This window comes from Podarcis bocagei, assembly GCF_964188305.1.
Source record: "Podarcis bocagei genome assembly, chromosome: 6".
In the NCBI taxonomy this organism is placed as follows: Eukaryota; Metazoa; Chordata; class Lepidosauria; order Squamata; family Lacertidae; genus Podarcis; species Podarcis bocagei.
In genome coordinates, this window is record NC_138130.1 from 62,029,988 (window position 1) to 62,052,827 (window position 22,840).

The following is a 22,840-nucleotide window of genomic DNA, read 5'->3' on the forward strand; positions in this document are numbered from 1 at the left end:
GCGTGTTTGTGCAATGACTTTTCTGAGCTGCCGTAGCCATCTGCCTGAATCTAAGAGAACGAGGGAGGTGGGTGATGCATTTAATTGACCATCACCAGAACCAGGGGCACTGGCATCTGTTCAGGGCTGCCCTGAGCCACCCAATGACTTACTGTAACAACTTCACGGTGATTTCCAGCACCTATTGTTCTTGGGGAGAAAAGCACTCCTATGAGTCCAAGTCAGCAAAGTCAAGGATGATGAGAGTTGTAGTCCAACGACATTTGGAGTGTCACAGGTTACCCGCCATTGCTTTAGGGCTTCAAAAGTCAAACCTCTGTTAAGAATGCTGAGAAACAGCCCAATAGCCTAACCAGATCATTAAGCATTGTGCTGTGGTGGTACAGGAATGGGCATGAGCAGTACAGCTCACAGTCTTTTTTCAGAGCAGGAGCAATGATACCCTCTGCCAGGGTGATTCATTAATGGATCCTTCTTGCTCTGGGTGAAGCTGAAGTCTCAACAAGGATGCACTTTTAAATAGGGATAAAATACAATTTCCTATAAAATGAGAATTATCGAAAAGGGAAATTTCAAATCTCTATATTTAACCACCCAGATTTCTCTTTTCACCCAGATATGGGAACTGAAAATTATACATTTTGTCAGCAAAATCTGACACATTTGATGCATTCACACTAATATTCAACATGACACCAGCTTTGGCATCCCTGAAAGTAATGGCATACTTCCTCAGCTCAAAAAGCCCTTGAGACAGTCACACAGCATGGGCTTTCTTTGAACTGTTACCTGCAGCAGTCCAACAGCTGGATATTTTTAAACTCAGTGGTTCCATCTTTAGCAATAGGACCTACTGTGTTAGAAACAAAAAGCAAAAATAACCCAGGTCTAACTCCCCCTGCACCCTAGCCTTAAAATAAATGTTGAATAACACAGTCACTGTTGGGTGGTTTCAGAGTTCTTCATTTATACCCAGCCTTTAAAACAATGTGGATTGCTGCAATTAAAATATATAATGTTGTCTTTATTAGCCACCAAATGAAATATAGTACATAATTTCTGTAAATCAATATGGCTTTTAAAAAGAAACAATAATATATTTTAATTACACAAATCCCAATTATTTTAAAGGGAGAATGTGAATAAAGATATCAGAAGTGGGAAGAGAAATCCAACACAGATTATGTCACTCAAAATCCTATTTAAGGCTGGGGTGGGTAAATTCTGATTTGTTTGTTTGCCAAGTCCCCTTGCTAAAGGTGGAACCACTGAGTTTGTGAGGTCAAGATATCTTAAATGATATTTGATACTGTTTGAATGTGCTGGTACTGAAGGAGTTTACCTGAATCACTGCTGTCTTGTGTTTTCCAGTTCCTACAAGGTCAAACAGCTTATGAAAATCATGCTGTTTTTGCCAGTCTTATATTTCATCACAGAAATTCCTATGAAGAGGGAAACTCCAGAACCCATCAAAACACCATCAGTTAGACTGCAGAGCCTAAAAGTAGAATACTAATTTTTATAGCTCCAATTACATATGCATGGGGAAATCAGGTTTTTGTGGCTGAAATTAACAGAATATATCCTCAATATCCTTGTTTATTTGTTCTTCCAAAAAGAGAAAAGAAAAAGAAGGGGGCTCTCTAATGAAGTGAAGAGGTGAAGGTAGCTTTGAGAGGGAGGGAGGGAGTTAGCTAATTAGGCAATATCCTCTTGAATCTTTGAGATAAACTCTAGGTCAATAGCACAAAAATTAGCATAACATTCATATTAATATGTTTCAAAATCAGATACAGCAAAAGCTTACACTTGGAAATCTGTGTAATCACAGGCATCTAATTTTCAAAGAGGTTTTGGGTGCTCATTATGGTGATGGATGACAGTACTGAAAACATCAACACTTTTTTTTAGCTCAGCTTCACGATGTGTGTTCTTTACATATTTGTCCTATGGTGTTTTGCAGCTTTATAATTTATTTAGCTATTGTCGGAAGTAGAAGAAAGATGGTTCATAGGGTCTCATATTTGCGCGTGCTCTCTCTCTCTCTGTGTGTTTGTTTTACATATTACTGTTTTGTCCTTGCCTTCCAGACATGTTAGTCATAATAACTAATAATACCATGAAAATCAGAATTCACTCCAACAGGCAGGTCACCTGGCAGGTTGATGGTACCTAAACACCTCTGGGATTGTTATGATATGATGGCACTCCAGCAGAAGTGGTGCTACATCATGATGCTGAAGGGCGACATCTCAGCACAGCATACCAATGGCAAAGAACAGAAGAACAGGTGGAATGAACTAGGGATGACTTTTTTTGTTCATTCATCTCTAACATCTTGTTACATATGTGTGAGAAGCAAAAGGCCTGAATGCCAGAGAAAACCTTGCTCGTATATTTGTAGCCTTGTTCACAACATATATTTTTTTTAAGTAAACATTTTATTTAACTTTGAAATTCAGAAAAAGAACTGGGAGTAAAACTGAAACCTCATTTGTAACTTTATTATTTTGTGCTAGGGTAAAATATGAATTGCAGATAGTATGGTTTGAATGTCATGTAGAGCTTTTTGACACTGGATTTAAATAATAGAATTACAGAATTGTAACATTGGAAGAAATCAGAAGGGTCATTTAGTTCAACCCCCTGCAATGCAGGAATCTTTCACCCAATGATCAAACCCACGACCTTGAGGTTATGCATCTGTGCGCATAGGCATAAAATCCTGTTTTTATTATGTTTTTGTATCTGTTGGAAACCACCCAGAGTGGCTGGGACAACCCAGCCAGATAGGTGGGGTATAAATACAACAACAACAAACTACTATGTATATACTACAACAACATACTACTATAACAACAACAACAATATACTACTACTACTGAAAGTTCCCAGGCTCTTTCCCATTTTATAAGTCTATTGTCAACCACTTCAAAGGCAGGGGACACTTGCATATTGACTCACTGACCTGGATCCCTGGGACCAAAGTAAAAATGCTTCTGGGTCAATTGCTGGTAAAAGGCTGGTGATCAACCATCCAGCTCTCGCCAATGTGCAGTACCTACTGCAGCCATGGGCATCATAGCCTGTTCTGTTATAAAGAGCCCACCAACCAACCCTAAGAAGCAGCTTCTCAGGAGGACTGGGGGGGGGGGAATGGGTAACCCAATTTTTATAAGTGGAAGTTATTTCCACTGTGACAAAGGCGCCATTGGATGCAATCCAGTGCCTTAAACCAACAGTTGGCAGAAGGTGTTTTCTCCTTGGATACCAGGGATCAAAGCAATTGAGTATGCAGTTTGTACTGCCTGCAAAGTGTTTAACAGATGACTGCAATGGAAAGTGGGAGAAAAACTGGGAATTTTCATTAGTAAGACTAGGATTTGCTACTCCGGTTTCAGGGTGACTTCTTCATACTGTAATAAGGGGGGGGGGGATTAAGCAGCACAGGATGGAATGGTAAAGTCAGGGTTTCCTGTCAATAAAGCTATGAAAGAAAAATATATAAAATATAAAGCATGTGACAAACTGTGACTTTACGAAGTAATTACAGATATAATCTGACTGAATACAACTAGGGATTTCCTTGTTTACTCTGGAGTTGACAACTGACTTTGATTACACACAAGTCGAAACACAGAAATATAGGAAGCATATCTTACATGGCAACCAAGCTCCAGACAAAGAAATCTGAAAAGCCCATCTTACCTCCCAGCATAGGAAACTGGTTAGATTATTTATTCATCTAGCCAAGTATTGTCTGCTCTGTCTAGCAGCAGGAAACGAGAGTCTTGGGCAGGGATATTCCATAACTCCTGCCACTTTATCCTTTTTAATGGGAGACACTAATGATTGATCCTGGGACAAAGCATACACTTTACTAAGCAATGGCCTCTTCTCCCAACCCATGCTCCCACATGGAGTAACGTGTAAACATCTTCCACCCATGCGATTCCAGTGGATTCCATGGTCACATACTATAACTATAAAGCCCATTTTGTGCCATAAAAAAGGGGATTCATTTTACCTTACACCGGTTAATATGAGTGACATTCATAGCAATTGCACAAAATATAGTATATCTGGATGGTGGCCTAAAGGGTTTTTTATTTGCTTATTTTTAAGGGGTGTGAGTGGAAACAATCTGTGCTGCAAGTAGGGTTTGCATTCTTCCTTTGCAGATGTTTAAGTTGCACATGAAAAAAGGAACATTTTCCCCCTTTGGAGCTTGGCTTGAATTCAAGACAATCTGCACAGAAAGAAAATAAAGAATCAGGAACGTACTTTAGAGTGTGCATTCCAAATCATTTCATTTGGAGTTATGTCACCTGGTGTGGACCCTGCCCACCTGTCAAAGAGGGATGGGGAGCTCAGGATCTGGCTCACTAGCTGAATCCTGTTCTGCATATACAATCTCTGTTTGGTGGAATATGGTGGAATAGTGGAATCATTTTTTGTGTGTTTGTGTTTCTTTGTGGCTGATTAGCTGTTCTCCCTGTGCAAAGGTCAGAGGGGGCAGGGTTTCTGTTGAGGAAGGTGATTAGCTGTGGGAGGAGCTTATCAGAGCTAGCAGGGAAGCAGTTGAAGAAGGAGCAAAAAGGGTTTTCTCTTGTGTGTTTGTGTTTCTTTGTGGCTGATTAGCTGTTCTCCCTGTGCAAAGGTCAGAGGGGGCAGGGTTTCTGTTGAGGAAGGTGATTAGCTGTGGGAGGAGCTTATCAGAGCTAGCAGGGCAGCAGTTGAAGGAGCAAAAAGGGTTTTCTCTTGTGTGTTTGTGTTTCTTTGTGGCTGATTAGCTGTTCGCCCTGTGCAAAGGTCAGAGGGGGCAGGGTTTCTGTTGAGGAAGGTGATTAGCTGTGGGAGGAGCTTATCAGAGCTAGCAGGGCAGCAGTTGAAGGAGCAAAAAGGGTTTTCTCTTGTGTGTTTGTGTTTCTTTGTGGCTGATTAGCTGTTCGCCCTGTGCAAAGGTCAGAGGGGGCAGGGTTTCTGTTGAGGAAGGTGATTAGCTGTGGGAGGAGCTTATCAGAGGTAGCAGGGCAGCAGTTGAAGAAGGAGCAAAAAGGGTTTTCTCTTGTGTGTTTGTGTTTCTTTGTGGCTGATTAGCTGTTCTCCCTGTGCAAAGGTCAGAGGGGGCAGGGTTTCTGTTGAGGAAGGTGATTAGCTGTGGGAGGAGCTTATCAGAGGTAGCAGGGCAGCGGCGCGCGCCTAGCGGCGTGCGCAGTTTCATCCATCTTTTAGATTTAGGGGAGCGAGTCTCAAACGTTTGTTGGGGGAGACCTAGGTTTTTTTGTGGGGGGAGTTATTTGTCCTGTCTTCACGCTTTTTATGATGGAGGACCGCTGTAGCCACCCCCAACGACACATTCTCTGTGCCAACGCACCACGGTCATTTGTCCCAGGAAACCAGGTCTTTGCCTGGAACTATGTGGGGGACATCCCTTGGGTGCCAGCCACAGTAGTGGGAGTCACTGGACCTCGCTCGTACCAGGTGGCACTCGAAGACGGACGTTTGTGGCGACGGCACATAGACCAGCTTAGGCGCAGGGTTGGCGACTTGGACACTACCGAGGTGCCCCCAACTGCGCTTGCGGCTCCAGAAGAGACACGTACTGATGGCGAGGCCCCACCTACACCTCCCTCGCAAACTGCCAGCGTGGAGCCGAACCAAGCCGTCTCAGAACAGACTCAGACCACTCCATTTGCGGAGGCTCCACCCACAGCAGCGGATCCAGGGGAGTTGGTTCCAACGCCACCTAGGGTCGCACCACAGCCTCAGCGAGAACTGTGTGGCCCTCCGGACTTGGCTACCAGTCCCCGGCGGTCTGGCAGAGTTTCCAAGCGCCCAACTTATTTAAAGGACTACGTTGTTGGACAGGTATCACTGTTGGTCTAAGTATGGGAATGTAACCGTTATGCTTTTGTGCCTAATTGAACCATTACGCGTAGTGCTGTATATAAGGAAACCATTACGATTGTACCTAACGCCTTATCTCGGTGGGGAGGGGTGTTATGTAGTGTAGTTTTCACCCTGGGCCAACAGGGGGATACTGTATATAGTTTTCACTCAGGTCTGTAGATAGTTTTCACTCAGGTCCGCGGCAGTTAGTTTAGGCGGGAACTCTGGGCTGTTGTGGTTACAATGTTGACAGCCGGCTGCCTATAAATACAGGCCGGTTGAGCTGTTCGCAGTCAGTTCTATTCCAGCTTGTCTTAATAAAGAGCTACTTGAAGAAATCGCTGTGCCGGCTGCTATGTCAACCCACTACTTAATAGTTTAGAATTACACAATCGCTTTGAGGTCCTCTCCCCTAGCATGGAAGATGAAGAGCAGACTCCATTTGAGGATCTCTCCCTCATTTCAGTCGATCAGGTAAATGAAGACGAGCAGCAAAGTCAGTCCTCAGGGAATGTGCAGGCAACCTTGGAACGGACAGCTCATGGAAGAACCCCGACCAAACCTAAGAGGAGGCGTGTAGTGGTGATAGGGGATTCCCTACTGAGGGGAACAGAAGCAGTGATTTGTGGGCCTGACAAGATGTCTCGGGAAGTGTGCTGTCTCCCCGGGGCTAAGATCCAAGATGTAACTGAATGACTGCAAGGAATCATAAAACCCACTGACAAATACCCCTTCCTCTTGGTTCATGTGGGAACCAATGACACTGCAAGCAATAGCCTCCAGAAGATCAAAAGAGACTACGAGGCTCTCGGCAGGAAATTGAAGCAACTAAATGCACAAATTGTCATCTCATCTCTCCTCCCAGTTGAACGACGTGGCCCAGGGAGAGAGGGAAAAATAGTGGAAGTGAACAGCTGGCTTCGCAGATGGTGTAAACAGGAACGGTTTGGATTCTTAGATCACGGACTGCAGTTTCTTGAAGATGGACTTCTGGCAAGCGATGGGCTGCACCTCACAACAGTTGGGAGAAATGTTTTTGCCAAAAATCTCAGAAACCTCATCAGGAGGGCTTAAAACTGACTAATGTGGGGGAGGGAGACAGTGCTCCTGAAGGTAGGAGCCTATCAATTGATGAAGATGATCATCCAAATGTCATAGACCAAATGGAGCAAACAGCATGCAGACCTAGTGGTGGGAGGAAAAAATCCTTAAATAAGAGACACGGGGGAATGATTAATGGACTTCAATGTCTGTACACTAATGCGCAAAGCATGGGAAATAAACAAGATGAGCTTGAGCTCTTGGTACAGCAAACTAAATATGACATAATAGGCATCACTGAAACCTGGTGGGATAAGTCCTACGATTGGAATGTAATAATGGGGGGATACAATCTATTTCAGAGAAACAGACCAGATAAGAAAGGAGGAGGAGTGGCGTTATATGTCAGGGATGTGTATACCTGTGAAGAGATCCAAGATTTAGAACCTCAAAGCCAAAGTGAGAGCATTTGGGTCAAAATTAAGGGAGAGAAGAATAACAGGGACCTCATTGTGGGAGTTTACTATAGATCCCCAAGCCAAACGGAGGACATAGATGATGCCTTCCTGGAACAGATGGCCAAGCATGCAAAAGGAAGGGAGATAGTAGTAATGGGGGACTTCAATTACCCGGATATTTGTTGGATGTCAAACTCAGCCAAGAGCATAACGTCAAACAGATTCCTCACTGGCCTTGCAGACAACTTCATTGTCCAGAAAGTGGGAGAAGCAACAAGAGGAACAGCCATTTTAGATCTGGTTCTAACCAATGTTGATGACCTGGTTAGTGGGGTAGAAGTGGAAGGATCATTAGGCGCGAGTGATCATGCTCTTCTGAAGTTTACTATACAGCGGAAAGGAGCAGCCAAGCATACTAGGACTCAATTTATTGACTTTAAGAAAGCCGACTTCATAAAACTTAGGGAAGTGCTGGGTGAGATCCCATGGACAGTAATACTAAAAGGAAAGGGAGTTAATGATGGCTGGGAGTTTGTTAAGAGGGAGGTACTAAAAGCACAACATCAGGCAATACCAATGAGACGGAAACATGGAAGGTGCCTAAAGAAGCCAGGGTGGCTATCTAAAGAACTTTTAACTGAGTTAAGATTAAAAAAGGATGTGTACAAAAACTGGAAAAGGGGGGAAACCACCAAAGAGGAATTCAAACAAATAGCCAGCACGTGTAGACACAAAGTCAGAAAAGCTAAAGCACAGAATGAACTCAGGCTTGCTAGAGAGGTTAAAAGCAACAAAAAAAGGCTTCTATGGGTATGTTCGTAGCAAAAGGAAGAACAAAGAAACAGTGGGGTCACTCAGAGGAGAAGATGGTGAAATGCAAACAGGGGACACAGAAAGGGCAGAACTCCTCAATGCCTTCTTTGCCTCAGTCTTCTCCGATAAGGAAAACAATGCCCGACCTGAAGAATTTGGAGCAAATGATTCAGCAAAGGAAACACAGCCCAAAATAACTAAGGAGATAGTACAAGAATACTTGGCCAGTTTAGATGTATTCAAGTCTCCAGGGCCAGATGAACTGCATCCAAGAGTATTAAAAGAACTGGCAGATGTGTTCTCAGAACCACTGGCAGTCATCTTTGAGAATTCCTGGAGAACAGGCGAAGTCCCGGCAGACTGGAGGAGGGCAAATGTTGTCCCTATTTTCAAAAAGGGGAAAAGAGAGGACCCAAATAATTACAGCCCAGTCAGTCTGACATCAATACCAGGGAAGATTCTGGAGCAGGTCATTAAGCAAACAGTCTGTGAGCACCTAGAAAGGAATGCTGTGATCACCAATAGTCAGCATGGATTTCTGAAAAATAAGTCATGTCAGACTAACCTGATCTCGTTTTTTGACAGAATTACAAGCCTGGTAGATGAAGGGAACGCAGTGGATGTAGCCTACCTTGATTTCAGCAAGGCATTTGACAAGGTGCCCCATGATATTCTTGTAAAGAAACTGGTAAAATGCGGTCTTGACTATGCTACCACTCAGTGGATTTGTAACTGGCTGGCTGACCGAACCCAAAGAGTGCTCATCAATGGTTCCTCTTCATCCTGGAGAAGAGTGACTAGTGGGGTGCCACAGGGTTCTGTCTTGGGCCCGGTCTTATTCAACATCTTTATCAACGACTTGGATGATGGACTCAAGGGCATCCTGATCAAATTTGCAGATGACACCAAACTGGGAGGGGTGGCTAACACCCCAGAGGACAGGATCACACTTCAAAACGACCTTGACAAATTAGAGAACTGGGCAAAAACAAACAAGATGAATTTTAACAGGGAGAAATGTAAAGTAATGCACTTGGGCAAAAAAAATGAGAGGCACAAATACAAGATGGGTGACACCTGGCTTGAGAGCAGTACATGTGAAAAGGATCTAGGAGTCTTGGTTGACCACAAACTTGACATGAGCCAACAGTGTGACGCGGCAGCTAAAAAAGCCAATGCAATTCTGGGCTGCATCAATAGGAGTATAGCATCTAGATCAAGGGAAGTAATAGTGCCACTGTATTCTGCTCTGGTCAGACCTCACCTGGAGTACTGTGTCCAGTTCTGGGCACCACAATTCAAGAAGGACACTGACAAACTGGAACGTGTCCAGAGGAGGGCAACCAAAATGGTCAAAGGCCTGGAAACGATGCCTTATGAGGAACGGTTAAGGGAGCTGGGCATGTTTAGCCTGGAGAAGAGGAGGTTAAGGGGTGATATGATAGCCATGTTCAAATATATAAAAGGATGTCACATAGAGGAGGGAGAAAGGTTGTTTTCTGCTGCTCCAGAGAAGCGGACACGGAGCAATGGATCCAAACTACAAGAAAGAAGATTCCACCTAAACATTAGGAAGAACTTCCTGACAGTAAGAGCTGTTCGACAGTGGAATTTGCTGCCAAGGAGTGTGGTGGAGTCTCCTTTTTTGGAGGTCTTTAAGCAGAGGCTTGACAACCATATGTCAGGAGTGCTCTGATGGTGTTTCCTGCTTGGCAGGGGGTTGGACTCGATGGCCCTTGTGGTCTCTTCCAATTCTATGATTCTATGATTCTATGAAATTCTTATTCTTAGGAACACCCCAAATTCACCAGATGATTCTAAACAACCTAGCACCTTCTCATAGTCATTTCCTCCTCAGAGGTTAATCCTATTTAGACCAATTATATAAATTATTCACATGAGCTGAAGGACAAATGAAATAAATGTGTTTCCTTTAGGTCAGTGTAGCCTGCTTTCCAAGTGAAGATGAACTGTTTATATAAATCATTTCAACTGTTGAGAGGATGGACTAAGTAGATAGCCTGTGACAGCTGCCCCCGCCCCAGGCTTTTCACCCTGGGTGATTGCCTTGATTGTAAATTACTCTACATGGATGCATCAGAGTTATTAAATGGGACACATGCATCATGCATTAAATGCACCATGCATCAAAGTTATTAAATGTGTTACCGGTGCAATTAGAACTGCAAGGCACAGCATACAATGTGCCTTTTGTACCTACTGTCCTCTTTCTCACAGTGATTTCCATGCAAGGCATTACTTTTTCCCTGGCAGCATTCTTCAGCCTGTCAAACTGTTCCATGGGGAGGCATTTACAAACATCTGATGTAGCTATATTGGCAAAATATATTTATATACAATCTAAGACTTATTGAAAGATGCATTTGGAATTCTTTTCTTTTTATTGCTTAGTTGTGTTGGAACAAATCCAGCAATACAACTTCCAGGTGCTTGGCAGACTGCTTTTCTTAAAGAGAAAGTGATAAAGAAATTCAATGTTCCTTTATAGAAAAAGCAATTAATGGTTGTACATTTTTTAAAATTTTAATTTATTTATGGGAAGGGAAAGACAGCATATTCTTCTAAAAAAATGCAGAAGGGTCAGCAATATATATATATATATATATATATATATATATATATATATATATATATATATATATATAATAGAAGTAAATTGTAAAGAGAAATACCCTACAGCAAGGCTTACAGGAATTTCATTCATAAATTGCTTTATTTAAGGTATTTGCTTCTTCAACAAAAAATGAAATCAATGCAATGCAATCATATGCATTTTATTAATCAATGACTTCTAAATCATCTGCTTATGTTAAAATGCATGAGATAAAACCTCATTGTTCTTGTTCAAATATAAAACATGTTAGCAGAGTCTGATTGCAATCCACATACTGTTCTGCTAGCATAAGCTCTTGTCAGTTCAGCAGGGTTTACTGAACTCCAGCAAAGATATCTGGAGATCAGACTATGCCTCTGAGGTGCTATTCTTTTAAAAGAGAGAGACAGAAAAAAAGAAAGTACCACAGAACAGAAACTAGAAGAGGAAACGTCCCTCTTCCAATTAAGGAATAACATTTTTCAGCAACCTCATCATATTTTAGTGAAAGATGTTGCAAAATGATGAAGCTCCCTTCACAAAAGAAAACTTCTCATGAATATTCATTTGCATTCTAGGAGAATTTGATTGTCTCATTCTCCATTCCATCTCTAAAACAGAATTAATGACCTTAAATAGTCTCCTCTGACATTCTCTTTGTCCTCAGCTAGGTAAGTAATTTAGCATACTGGTTCTCTGACCCCCAAAACCTTATCTTAGCACACATTGCAGCAATTCTGCTTATCTTAGCTTTTTTGCTTTTATGGTATAATTTTATGCAGCTAAAGAAAAGAGGGGACACATTCAGTTCTCACTCTTTCTGAGAACAGCTCCACACATTACAAAGATGCATCAAAAAAAGATAGTGAAAGAGCAATAGATCCTCTTGCTGCTTTCATTAGAACAGCCTTTCCCAAGCAGGTGTCCCCAAGAAGATGCTTGGACTACAACTCCCACCAGCCCCAGCCAGCATGGCCAGTGGTGAAGAATGATGGGAGTTGTACTCTGACAACACCTGGAAGACACCAAGACTGCACTTGCAAATTGGATGTGGCCTTTATGGACCTTATGAGTTGTGATCCCCAAGGCCATTTCAGACTCATGGATCATGCAACATGAAAACCAGGAAGTTTCAGCACTCATATTTCCTTTTTTGCTATTTTCATGGAACATGGAAGTGACTCAGATCACAGGACTGACATTTTGTTTTTAAAAATATATGGGGATCTTTTGCACACCAGCAAGGATTATATGCATGTGCATTGTCTTGTTTTAAGCCAAGTGTACAGAAGATTATCAGAATCAAATGAGAAAAATAATGAGCCAAACACTCCATGGAGGCAAGGTTGTGGCCATGTATCTTTTTCAGTTCATAATCTGTTCCAAGTATTGTCTTCTTTTTTTCTAGGGACCATTTTTTAAAATTTTCAAATTTGGACTGGGGGAAATGCAGGAAGTTGTATATTTTAAAGACATGAACTGACTTAACTTGATGATCAGTGGAGCTGGATGGTTAGCCAGGCAGGCTTCATGCATATTGTTTATTATATACACATAGAAGGAACCACCAATGACTGAACTATTGGCCCTATTCACTTGTTACATGCAGGGCATATTCATGTTAACATTTGGGACAGGGCTAAAACTACCACTGCACTCTGAAATAGAGATTTCTTCCTTCAACAGTTTCATGTTGCACATGCTTGTTTGTAAAGAAACGTGAAGCACCTCCTTACGTACCGGGTCTCTGCATGGTCACACCACACTCACAAGCAAGGCTTCACTCCAGAGTAAACATGACTGCCCTACATGGAAGTAATACATAAATAGGGCTATTGTGGAGTTATATATCTGAAGCTATTCACATTTCTTATTCAGGTAGTGCTGGTGGTTGAAGCAAATCTGCAATTTACCAATCACTATACCACGGAAGAGTTACATTTTAGTCTGTTCAAGGTAAGCTTTGCTTTGTATCCCTTGCTATTAGAGATTCATAAGTATTATGCAAAATGTTCCTAGGATAATTTGCACAATGGGGGTTCGGTATTTAATGAAAGTGCTTCTTATTTTTAATTACAGCATTTAAGTTCATCTTATTGTCAAGTGGAATGCAGTTTTGTTGATTTGAGATTTAGCTTCTGGGATTCCATTAAAAACAATCTATCTACCTTATTTCTTTGTAAAATATATAACCATCTCACAAATTGCTTTTGAATGTCTCTTAGCTTCAAAAAAAAAGTTTAACATGTTGCATGGAGAACTACATAGGTGGTTCAGGGGGGAGAGCAGGTGAGGGGGGTGAAGTGTCCTGACTGGACTAGTAGCCTGCCTCTGCTTCTATCCCCAGTTGCTAGATCCCTGGGGAAATCTGAAGTAAAGGTACTTTTCACATACAGATTACAAGAAAATAATAAACTGGATTAAAAAGAAATATGCTGTGATCCTATACTTTTATACTTGGAAGTTAACTATCAGAATCAACATTTAAAATTATCCCAACAGGCTGGAACACTGAGCTATAACCAACAAGATTAAATTTAACAGAGAAAAATGTTAAGTCCCACATTTAGGTACAAAAATACAAGTACTTCCGGGGGCGGCGCGAAACTGTAATGGCGGTCCTCTTCGAGCTCTGAAGAGGGGCTCTGCGGAAAAGGGTCGTTCGCTGCGGCATAGCGACGACCCATCAAGATAAACCACGGGTAGAGTGAGCCCGTGGCCGTGGGACTCGGCGGGCACCAGAAGCTGCTCCGAAAACACAGAAGGGACCCCGTAAGGAGACCCGGAGTGAAGGAGGGGTGGCGGTGCTGTGAGTTCATCGCTCTTTCCGCAGAAGTGAAGCCGCGCGGCTGTTACAGATGAGCGCTGATCCTTCTTCCTAAAATCAACACCAACTACAAGTAACATACCCGTGAGTAAAGGGGACTAAAATTTGGCAAATAATTTCGTAAATCTGGCTGAAAGCGGGAGACGAAAAAAAGGGAAGTCCGTCTTCCGACATTGCTGACAAGATCAAAGCAACGCTTTTAAAAGCGGAAGCGTTTGAAACGGGACTTTGGGAAGCTTTAACTTTTTCGTGCTATTAAATCTGCCCTTTTTATTGTTGAACTGAAGGTGGAAAGGGACTTTGATCATAAAAGAACGAGTAACGGGGGGTCTCCTCCTACCTCCCCCCCCCCTGGGGTGATTTTTAAAGAGTCAGATCGTCGGGCTGCCGGAGAGAGAGACTGTGCTAAACTGCGGAAACAGTTGCAAATTTTGTGAAAACTTTGCTGGAGTATAATTGATACATTTGAGCAGGAAAGTTTGGTTGGGACATTGTTGCAAGCACCCCCTGTGAAACTTTGTTGAACCTTAAAAGGTGCTCTGGGGAACTTTGAATTTTTGAAGGGACTTTTGGATATTGAACTTACTGAGCCAAAAATTTCTGGAACTTTAATGGCGGACTACTTCCTTCTTTGTCTTTGAAACTTGGTGGCACTCCCCCTACAGGGCTTTCGGATTATAAGATCCTGGGAACTGACTTTTGTTTTGAATTCCACTTTACCGGTTGTTTATAATTGAATTTGTCTTTCCCATGGAACAATAGACAATTTGACCTTGAACACTGACAGATGTGTAATGAGTGGTGCAGGGAGAACAAGAGCATCTAAAGCTAAGGAATCTAAAGAGGCTAAGGAGAAAGAAAAGGAAAGAAAACCAGCACAATTTCTACAAACAACATTGACCCAAGGACGCCGATCGTCGGTTCCAGCTGTACTGGTGACCCAAAGGGAACAAAGGGAAACAACTGAGAAGCCCACTGAGGAAGATATGGCAGCAGGTGGGTCGGATACACTACTTAAACAAATATTGGAGCAACTATCAAGTCTAAACCAGAAGGTGGACGACCAGTCTCTGAAGATAGATAAAGCAACTTCCTCGATTCAAAAATTGACTGATCAAGTTTCCCAGCATACACAAGCTATAGAGAACTTGCAAGGAGCTACAGCGGAAAATCGGGAATTGGCTGGAGAAGCAATCCAGAAAGTGGGAGCTCTACAAAAAGAAGTGGAAGAAATAAAAGGAGAAGTTAAGCCCCTGCACAAACAGGTGAGTGAACAACAAGTTTATCTGTCAATGGTGGAACTGAAAAATCGCGAGAGCAACATCAAATTGAGAGGCATCCCGGAACTTGAGCAAGGAGATTTGATTGGATACTTAACACAAGAATTTTCGAAGTTCTGGGGTTTAAAGGAAGACACAGATTTTAAGATTGTTTCGGTATATAGACTGGGAAGAGTGGCAAAGAAAGATAGATCCAGAGACTGTTTGATAATTTTAAGATCAAAGGAAGAGAGGGATAAGATCCTAGGTCTTCATTTCAAAAAAGCAATTGAAATACAAGACAAAAGGGTGGAAATCTATAGAGATATCCCGAAACAGCTGTTGGATCTTAGAGCCACCTATTCAGAACTAGCAAAATTGCTGAGATACAACGCAATTCCCTATAGGTGGGAGTTTCCACAAGGACTATCCTTCACCTACAAAGAAAGGAAGGTTAAAATTAGAACACCTGAAGATAACCAAAAGTTCCTTCACGACCACGGAGAAGATCTCCAAAAAGGAGTGGATTGGCTTCCAGCTGTACCAGCACCAATATTGCCTGAAAGCGGGCCAACGCCTGCACCCTCGGGATCTGAGCAAAAGGAAGGCACCCCATCTTAAGAACGTTTAAAATAGAACAAGATGTCTCTGCAGCTACTTAGCTGGAACATAAATGGCGGGAATTCTCCGGAAAAAAGAAGGAGGATATTCCATATTTTGAAAAAAGAACAATTGGATGTAATATGCCTTCAAGAAACACATGTGACCAGGCTCCATAGGAAAGTATTAATTAATAAAAGACTTGGTCAAGAATTTATCTCATCAGACAAAGTCAAAAAAAGAGGTGTTGTAATTTATGCAAAGGAGAACCTATCACCAAAATTCTTATTCAAAGATGATCATGGAAGAATTCTCGCAATTGAAATCCAAACACAAGGGGAAAAGATTTTGATATTAGGAGTTTATGCGCCAAATGATGGAAAATCAGAATTTTATAAGAAGCTGCATGAGACAATGATGGACTACCTGGACTATTCTAATATTATTGTGATGGGAGATATGAATGGGGTGGTGTCTACAAATATGGACAAATCTCAAAATCAAAATTTAACAACAGACGGCAGACTCCCTAAAACCTTTTTTGAAATGACAGACAATATGGACTTGATTGACATCTGGAGGACAAGGAACCCCTTGGGTAAAGAAGGAACCTTTTTTTCTGATGCCCACTTGTCATGGACACGAATCGACCAAATTTGGATATCTAGAGGGCTGGCCCCGAAAACGAGAAAAGTGGAAATCTGCCCAAAAACCTGCTCCGACCATAACGCCTTAAAAATGGAATTGAGACTTTTCCCAACTGGATCCTTCAGATGGAGAATGAATGACACCTTGCTAAGAGATCAAGAGATTGTTAAGAAGGCCCAAAAAACGCTAAAGGACTACTTTGAAATAAATTTGAACACTACGGTGGAGAAAAGAATAATCTGGGACGCAAGCAAAGCTGTAATGAGAGGGTTTCTGATACAACAGAATACAATAAAGAAAAAATTTTGGAATGGAAAAAAGGAAAAAATCCTTGAGAAAATAAGTGAAGGAGAGAAAAAGTTGAGAACTAATCCGAAGTCAAAAGAGGTGCTAAGAGAGATCAAATTCCATCAAGCACAATATTCGAAATTGATTAATCAAGAGATTGAGTGGAAAATTAAACAAATGAAGCAAAGATCGTTTGAATCAGCAAATAAATGTGGAAAGTTGTTAGCTTGGCAATTGAAAAAAAGACAAAAGTTAAACACAGTCACAAACCTGGAGATTCAAGGAAAAATAGTTCAGAAACCAGAAGAAATAAGAAAGTGCTTCCACAGATACTTCAAGGAACTTTATGCACAGGGGCCTCAGAAAGAATCGGAAATAGACCAATTCTTGAGGACAAATGGACTACCTAAAATAAGTCAAGATAAAAGATCAATTCTCAATAGTAAAATAACTCAACAGGAAATTGAAGGTGCCATCCAAAATATGCAACTTGGCAAATCTCCAGGCCCAGATGGTCTCACCTCCAAATATTATAAGACTCTGAAGGATTGTTTGATACAACCGTTGTTGGAGGTTTGCAACCAGATTATGGAGGGGAGAAGGGCACCGGAAACGTGGAAAGAAGCATTCATCACATTGATTCCTAAGTCAGAGAAGGAAAAGACTCAGCTCAAGAACTACCGTCCCATCTCACTCCTGAATGTGGATTACAAAATATTTGCAGACATTTTAGCAAGTAGACTTAAAAACGTTTTAAACGAAGTAATTCACAAGGACCAAGCAGGCTTTCTCCCTGGTAGACACATGTCTGATAACACCAGGAACATTATTGATATATTGGAATTGTTGAGAATTAGAAATACAAGGGCTGCCTTAATCTTTATTGATGCGGAGAAAGCATTTGACAACATTTCTTGGATGTTTATGAAGAAAAACTTGAAGGGGATGGGAGTGGGACGGGGGTTTGAAAATGGACTAGAAGCAATTTATTCAGAGCAAAAAGCCAAGTTGATAGTGAACAATGTGGTGTCGGATGAACTTCTAATTGAAAAAGGGACACGACAGGGGTGCCCTTTATCCCCTCTGCTATTTATCTCTGTTCTGGAGGTATTGCTGAATATGATTAGGGAGGACCAGTTGGTGCAAGGTATAGAGGTCGGAGCGAAACAATACAAACTGAAAGCCTTTGCAGATGACCTAGTCTTGACAGTACAGGAGCCAGTATCTAGCACAAAAAGAGTTTTGGAACTTATCCTGGAGTTTGGTCGGGTGGCGGGATTCAAGTTAAATAAACAAAAAACTAAGGTTTTGGTCAAAAATTTGACACCTACAGAGATAGAGGGGTATCAGAAAGAGACAGAGCTAAGTGTGGTTAAAAAAGTGAAATACCTGGGGGTATACTTGTCCACCAAAAATTTAAATCTTTTTAAAGATAACTATGAAAAATGTTGGTTGGAAATTAAAAAGGATCTGGATATTTGGTCAAGATTGAAACTTACCTTGTCAGGCCGAATCGCAGCTATAAAGATGTGTGTTTTGCCAAAAATGCTATTTTTATTTCAAACCCTTCAGGTCGTGGACAGAATGGAATGTTTTGGAAAATGGCAGAAGGATATTTCTAAGTTTGTCTGGCAGGGCAAAAAGCCCCGAATAAAATTTAAAATATTAACCGACTCAAAAGAAAGAGGGGGGTTTGCCCTGCCGGACTTAAGGTTGTATTATGAAGCCGCAGCCTTCTGCTGGTTGAAGGATTGGTTCCTGTTGGAAAACACCGATGTCCTAGATCTGGAGGGGTTTGATAATGTGTATGGTTGGCATGCATACTTGTGGTATGACAAGGCGAAGGTTCATAAATTGTTCAAAAACCATATTGTCAGAAAATCAATTTTTGCCGTCTGGATGAAGTATAAGGATCTATTAGAAAACAAGACCCCGAGGTGGTTATCACCTGTGGAAGCCAAGATTTCTTAAAAAAAGCCCAATATGGAGGCCTATTGGCCAAAATATTGGGAACTGATTGAAAGAGTTGGAGACAATTGGAAGCTCCAAAGCCAGGACAAATTAAGAGGTAAGGTGCGAGATTGGTTACACTATGCTCAAATTCAAGAGGTATTCAAAATGGACAAAAAAGTGGGTTTCCAGTTGGAGAAATCGAAACTGGAGACGGAGTTACTAGAACCAAAGACTAAGGTACTTTCGAGGATGTATGACTTGCTGCTTAAATGGAACACCCAGGATGAGACAGTTAAATCTGCTATGATAAAATGGGCACAGGATGTAGGACACAACATCATGTCTGAGGACTGGGAAAGGTTATGGAACACCGGTATGAAATTCACGGCATGTAGTGCCTTGAAAGAGAACATTATGAAAATGGTATACCGGTGGTACATGACCCCAGTCAAGTTGGCTAAAATATACCATCTTTCTGATAATAAGTGTTGGAAATGTAAGGAGGCAGAAGGGACATTCTTTCACCTCTGGTGGACCTGCCCGAAAGTAAAGGCCTTTTGGGAAATGATACATAATGAGTTGAAAAAGGTATTTAGATATACCTTTTCTAAGAAACCAGAGGCCTTTCTATTGGGCATGGTGGACCGGAAGGTGCCAAAGAAAGACAGAACCTTGTTTATGTATGCAACCACAGCAGCTAGGATTCTTATCGCAAAGTTCTGGAAGACACCAGATTTACCCACACTGGAGGACTGGCAGACGCAGCTGATGGACTACATGGAGTTGGCAGAAATGACCGGCAGAATTCGAGATCTGAGCGAAGAAACAATGGAGGAGGACTGGAAAAAATTTAAGGACTATTTGCAAAAACATTATAAGTTGTTTGAGTGCTAAGACTGTGCACGATTAAGAAACGTTATGCTTCTGCAATTTATTTTAAGTAAATGATAAAGTAAGTATTGATGGGGAAAAATGAGACAAATTAGAAACAAAATATTATGTTTATTAAGAGTGTTAAAATTAAACTACAAATTTTTGAAACTGGTAACATAATAAATACAAAGGCATAATAAGTCGGGAAATAAGATAATAAATTGCTGAATTGGTTAGAATGATGAACGCAATGCTGAGAGGATGCGAGGAGGTCCAAAAAGTTGTCGAAGAAATTTTGTGATGATCTTTTCTTTTTTTTATGTTTTTTCTTTTTTTATATATATGGAAAATGTTTCTTGTATATTGTTGTCCAAACAAATTTGTTTACCTATGGAAAGAAACGCAATAAAAAATTTTATAAAAAAATAAAAAAAAAACAAAAATACAAGTATAGGTTGAGGAAACCTGACTTGGCAGCAGTACATGTTAAAAAGATATAAGTGTCCTGGTGGCTCACAAGCTGAACATGAGCCAGCAGTGTGATGTCCACATCACAAGTAGTAATAGTCTGAATCTATTCTGAGCTAGATAGACCACATCTGGAATACCATGTCCAGATCAGGGCTCCACATTTTAAGAAAGAGGTTGGCAAACTGCAATATGACTAGAGAGGACAATGCGGTGAGAAATCGGGAAATGAAGTCCTATGAGGAGTAATTGAAAGAGTTGGCTTTGTTTAGTCTGGAGAGGAGAGGAGAGGAGAGGAGAGATGATCTGAAGGACTGCCATGAAGAAGATGGAACACACCTGTGCTCTGTTGCTCTAGGTGTCAGGACTAGAGCCAATGGGTAGAAATTGCAGGAAGCAGATTAAAAACCCTTCACTGGGGGTAATTAAGCAGAGGTTGGATGACTATCTCTGTTGAGGATGCTGTAGTTGGATCTTGCATTAAGGAGCCTGCGTTGAGCAGTGGCTTGGATTAGATGGCTTCTAAGGACCCTTCCAATTCTATGATTCTATAGGGATCACAGAGAAAATATTGTTGTAAATCTGAGTGGGGAGGTAAGGTGGAGACAAAAGTTCAATGGGGTCAGAATGACTGCCCCAACTTCCTGAATGGTCAGTGGTGGGTCTGTTAGCCACATCTTTGGCTAGAGAAATGCACGTAAATGCCCGAGGAAGGGATAGTAGGAAATCCAACAGAGCAGCTGACATACCTTCCCACTTCCCAAGCAAAGACAGATGCACAGGAACAAAGAAACTTCAAAAGAGAGGAAGAAAGAGGCAAAGAGGACTGAGGAGATTATGGAACTCCACATGCTGACAGCACCTGGGGATGCAGGGGTGCCTCTCTCTGGAGATCAGAGGTGGGACTAGCTTGGTTGAACTGTCCACCTGTGCTCAGTCTGTATACAGGTAAAGAAACTCAATTATTACAGAAATGCCTTAAATTTCCAGTCATCTCTCCTTCCAAAGAGAACCAAACCTATGTAAAATCTACTGTCCCTGGAACTTCACATTGCTTGGCGAAGGTATGCATGTGTAACAAAGGGCTGGATCCTGGTGCAGTCCTGCTTAGAGAAGACCCATTGAAATCAATGGGATGGAAGTTGGACATGATATAAGTATACTGTTATTTCTCTTTCAGAAATCTAATATGTGAACCAAATGGATTGTCCCTTCTATACCTGACCCCCAATATATTATTCTGGTCTACCACAGAAGAACAGCTATTTAAGTAACACAAGCTTAAAGTAGGCACAAATAATCATGCTTGGATCTTGGATTTTAGTTCCTATTTATTTATTTATTTTGCTGGAAACTTCCTCAAAGTGCTTAAATTAACCAGAACATAATACCCTGTGCTGCATCTGATCAAACTGCAAGCCTAATTACATATGAGAACATGTAATCTGTTTTTCAGACATGTTTTGTTTTGCAATTAACATTTTTGTTGAGCTAAGGATTCGTTTTTAAACAACAACAACAGTTTTCATCTTGCAAGGCTGAATAATATAAAGAAATTGAAACCATAATTATAAAAAGCCCTGGCTTTATGTTTACTCATGGCCATGCTCTACACCTGAGCTATAACAAAAAGTAATTGCATCCAGACTGGTATATATTTCAAGACTGAAAAAAATGTCCTTTTCTGTGTCTAATGTGTGTCTTTTCTGTATATTTTAAGGATGTTTGCAATTTTCAAAGCCATTTAGCTGATGGCATTATTATAAACCCATAAAGTGTATATTTTGAACAGACAGAGCTACAAACCATAACCATATCCTCAAAGAGAGTGTATGGACACAGTATAAATATTTTGAGGATAGGTGAATGCTTGCAGAGCCCATGGAAAATAGATAAGCATTCCAGCTGAGACACCAGTTCCCCGGGATGACTGATATACATATCTCCCCCCACCCACAGTATCAAATGTCATCTTTGCCACGCTCTATATAATAACACCCTTTGGATATTACACTAAGGATCTTAGCTGGTATCACTATGGTATCATTTTCTGAAGGCTTCATATTCCCTTTGGATAATCTGTTTCACCAGGATAGAGATAAACAAAATGTAATACTATTTAGTGTCTTCGTGGTTGTTTTTGTTGTTGTTTTTTAACAGGGAATATTCCATTTTATAGAGCAATTCTTTATCTGTCTAAGCATACAATAGGGCTGCGATCCTATGCACACTTAACTGGGAGCAAGTCCTGGTGACCTCCATAAGCCTTTCCTTTGAGGGGTCATGTATATTGTACTGTTAGTCATCTCACTTTTTTGCTATGAGATTATACTGGAAATGAGCACTCATTTAAAAACATTTGAGCTTCATTGTCTCAAAATTACATGCAATAGAAATCACGATACACCAGCTCTGCTTATGCTACTAGATCCGATGCATTTTTGGAGGCTGAGTGAAAGTATTGTGATTCTTATATTGGCATTACTTGAAGGCAGAAAATTTACAAGAGTGGATTGTTAACTTGTCTTTATTTTGACTAGACACCAACAGCACAATGCCTTTGACGTTGGCTAAGAACCAGCTAAGTGCATGGGTGAAAGGATACTGCTGGCCAAAGAAAACAAAGAAATCCCTGTCTGAGTCTACTTTTCTGGCTTGCTTTTATTAGGCAAGCGAAGAAATAAAAACTTCAAAGAAACACAAATATACATTTAGTAGAATATTTAGCCAACTTAAATACAGCGGTAGTTTTGTATTTTCTAATCTTAATGTGGAAACAATATCCTTGATAACTACAAACATGCTGCAATGTATTTTTATGACACTTGTTATTTTGGCACTGGTCTCAAGAGCAGTTAAGAACTTTTAAATATTGTTCCATTTTGGTACAAATAGATTGCACTTACACAATTCTGTACAAGAGAGAGATGTAAGAGACAGGTCTTATCTCAAGTTACAATGACTTACTTTTTGATCCTCTCTTAGGGCAACTAATAATTCAAGTAGAGAACCACACAATATGTGGCGTCTAAAATACAGCTGACAGCCTAAAGAGCTCAACAAAGAAAAGGACAACCAAGGACAACATGCAAATGCTAGTAGTGAC

The 22,840-nt window shown here is 41.1% G+C and overlaps 1 protein-coding gene and 1 long non-coding RNA gene across 2 annotated transcripts in view; one reads left to right on the forward strand and one right to left on the reverse strand.

The window, feature by feature from the left end:
* The window catches only part of LOC308590067, a 52,436-nt gene extending 39,660 nt beyond the window's left edge, over window positions 1-12,776 (forward strand). Inside the window, exon 3 of the long non-coding RNA XR_014009671.1 lies at window positions 12,697-12,776. This is a non-coding gene — a long non-coding RNA (uncharacterized lncRNA). The remainder of the gene's footprint in view (window positions 1-12,696) is intronic.
* LOC308590039 (uncharacterized protein) overlaps window positions 1-22,840 on the reverse strand; it is a 277,805-nt gene that overhangs the window by 208,745 nt on the left and 46,220 nt on the right. The window lies entirely within an intron of this gene.